This window comes from Panthera uncia (assembly GCF_023721935.1).
Source record: "Panthera uncia isolate 11264 chromosome A1 unlocalized genomic scaffold, Puncia_PCG_1.0 HiC_scaffold_17, whole genome shotgun sequence".
In the NCBI taxonomy this organism is placed as follows: domain Eukaryota; kingdom Metazoa; phylum Chordata; class Mammalia; order Carnivora; family Felidae; genus Panthera; species Panthera uncia.
In genome coordinates, this window is record NW_026057577.1 from 1,634,021 (window position 1) to 1,637,982 (window position 3,962).

Here is a 3,962-nt window from a genome sequence, read left to right on the forward strand (position 1 = left end):
TGTCATTGCTGAGGTAAAGCATTGCTTTATAATTGCCTGATATATGTGATTTTATAAAATAATAATTTATAAAACAAATCTTTGATTAAATGGCTATAACTATTTTTCCAAATGTTTAATCTATGATATGACAAATTTATCTTCAATTCTCTTAATCACTATTAGCAGCCACAAATATATATCTCTATTCACAGAACACTTGGGTTCTGCTGTCATGTTGGACCCCAGAGAGTAGGATAATATTGGCTTAGAGGCACAATGATATCCAAAGCTTAGGGTCAGCAATCCAGTATGATAAAACATCATTTGGTGTTGGCCACTAATATATGTGTAATTATTCAATAACTGTATATGTAAATCATTTTAAAGATACAAAGTATGTATTCAAAATCATATACCAAAATAGATAATAGAATACATTCAATAAAATGACATAGATAAAAATTATAATGTTAAATTTTACCAGATCATGGCATATGTGGTTGGCCACGTCTAGTTCATGCCTGCTTTGTATAAATGGTTATAAATTGAAAAAGTGTATTCCTGAATTTTTTTCCACTGACAATCTTGAGGGCTTGAGTGCTGAGCCTGGACAGGAAAATGCCATGCTTCCCATAGATTCAAGGTGAGCAATAAAGTGTAAGTTAAATTCGATTATCAAGCATATGATATGTACTTTTTTAGTATATGTATGTCCCAACTATCACATACACATATTACATGTAAGTAAACTTAGTAGAGTGGTACAACAAGTTGTTGTTGTATTTCTGAATTTCAAACTACTCTATATTTTATGTTTATATTTGGTAAATCTGGCAACATTACCATGGAAAAATTATGGTATTTTTTAAAACATTGATTGTATCAGTAGAAATGAAATATTAAAATCTAAAGAATTGATAGGCTGGTGATAGTGCAAACAGAAACTTGGTCCCAGCTTAAATCTTGACAACTTATAAGTCTAAAAGTACATCTCAGCCAGTCACTCTGAGAAAAGGGAGCTGGATTTTCCTGGGTTGAGGATGAAATCCCTGAGCAGTCTCAGTAGGCAGTTACTACAGCTGAAGTTCCTCCTCATTTTTATATTCTCATTTCAGGCTATTCTCAATATTATTTTTAATATTTAAACCCCAATTATGCACTTAGTCATAGATGATAGTGGGCAAATATCACCATTAAATAAACCTGAGACAAACATTCATCTTAAATTATTTGGAATGACATCAAATGTCTGAAATACTAAGGTGTAATGAAAGGAAGAAATAATTTATAAGAATCCAAGTGATATAACTCAGTAGATTATATGTTATTTAGAAGAAAGTAAAGTTTAATACAATGTATTTCCTCATATTTATAAAATATTTTGCACTTAGAATTATATTTTAATACATTATAAAATATTCATACAGTACTTCCCAGTCTGAAACACAGACATACACACATTCACATACACACCATCTATATAATCTGTATGACAAAATCACATCTTATCTTTGTTTTATTATTGCATTAGTAAATAACATCATTATCCCCATTAATTTTACCATATTCTATAAAAAAATTTCAAATCCCATAACTAGTTATTGATAGCATAAAGTCATTATGAGAATTGGAAGTGACAAGGTGCAGGTAAGTTGATTTGTTCAGTGGTGATAGTGACACCATGAGAAATGGAGCTAGCAATTTCAAAAAGAAAAAAAAAACTTTTTGAATAGATGAGTTCTATGCAAATGTTTTTGTAAAATGTAAAAATGCCAAAATAACAAGTATGTTAATCATCAGATACCACTGAATAACTGAAAAGCATCTACTGTTTTTTGGCAATTGTACACTGGAGATGAAAACAATGCTGACTGACGAAGACATCATTCTTTTAAAGCATTTACTTTTCAGCAACATTGGAAGAAAAGCCTAAGCAATGAAAGTGAGAAAAACTAAAAAGCATTCAAATTCAAATTGAACATCACAAAAATAAAAATATCATTCCAGAATCTATAAATTTCTAAATTTATATAATAAATAAATGTAAATTTAAATAAACAAACATAAATTAACTTTATAAATTTATATAATTTAATAACTTTAACTAAATTTACCTTTAATCTGGTTATATCAACTGGTGATAGTTATAATTCAATAACATATACAACCAAAATATGAGTATTGAATTCTATGACTTTAACAAAGAAATTCTCCCTTAATTCACCTCCCATATGACTCTTGACCACTCACTGGTAATGAAGCTGAGAAAAACTCAACTGAGACTTTAGAGTGAGTCTGATTGTATGAGATGGGACTACAAGAAGTGGTTATTGGGAAGGGATGTCCTCAGCTCATCTCTATACCCATAAGTGTCATATTGCCAATAGAAGCAGGACAGCCCTATCTTTGGGATATTATATGAAGGAGAGACACCACAGAAAAAACTGAAATTACCTAATTCCTGGATAATAGTAGATGAGAAACACCTGGCTTCCAACATTTTGTTTATGTAAAATATTTTTCATAGATAACCCTTCTGGTGAGTTGTATGGAACCTGTCATCCAACCAAAAGTCTTTCAGTAACACTAATTTTGAATGAGTAAAACACCATGTCAGATTTCCCAAGGTATCTCAGATGGTGCAAGAGCTTTGACAGTCTTCACTTGTGTTCTAAATTGGTTTCAGGTGCATAGCTAGATGACACAGAACATTTGTGGGAATGAGTAAAATTTCTCCTCCACTTCACTTAGGTGAAGTAATCTTCATAGGGGACTCAGCAATGTGCCTGGTCACATGCATGGTTAGAAAATTGTAGCTTGCCTTCTAGCATTGAATCCCACACCTGTTTGGCCAGGTGCACTTAGTAAATGTTAAAAGTGAATCCCCATTCAAGCAGGTTTAGGATTAATATATACATCCCCTTGCCAAGGTATTTTATTTGACTAGACTTACAAGCTCCTGTAGTCGTGTATTCCATCTCCCCTGACCCTCCATCTCCTCAGTTGTTTCTTCTCAGGGATTTTTTATTTCACACATACAGCAAAACGGAAACAACTCTAGAAACCTACAAATTATTCACTTTTGTGACACCTGTCAACAGCAGCATTTTATAGCTAAGCTTTACCTTAATCATTATCATGATTGCTGTAGTCATGGTCCATTTTTAAAAATTATTTAAATCCCAATTTTTTAAATATACAGTGTAATATTAATTTTAAGTATACAATTTTGTCATCCAACATTTCCATACCTCACCCAGTTCTCATCACAAATGCACTTCTTTATCAAACAACATCTAGTATTCGAGTAGCAAATTTTGTAAACTAGTAATAAGGCTGTGTCTATATGATTTCTACTATAAGACATTTTGGATAAAGAAAAACTACAAAGAAAGTAAAAAGTCCAGTGGTTTCAAAAAAAAGAGAGGGAGGAATATTTGGAACATAGAGAACTTTTAGAACAATCAGAATATTCGGTTTAATTCTATAATTATGCATACAACTCAATATAATTTTCTCCAAACACTCAAAAAATGTGCAGCACTAAGAATGAACAATAATGTAAACTCTGGACTTTGGTTGATTAAAATGCATCAATATAGGCTTATCAATTGTAAATAATGTATCACTCTGGTAGGGTATGTTGATTCTGGAGGATGCTTTGTATGTGTGGAAGCAGAGAGTATGCTGAAATTCTCTATAATTTGCTCTCAGTTTATGTGTGAATAAAACTACTTTTGGAATATAAGATCTTAAACATGTAAGCTGCATTACATAATCACATGAGGAAGGGTCTCTCCATCAGCAACACATGCTATCTGAGCATGCATCAGGCCATCAACAACACCCCCAGCATTTTCTTGTTATGAAATTTAAACAATAATCCACAGTTTTAAAATATAAACTAAAAGAAATAGAAAATAGCAATGAAATCAAGATGTATTTCTTTAAGGGGGTAAACACAACTGAAAAAAATCAGC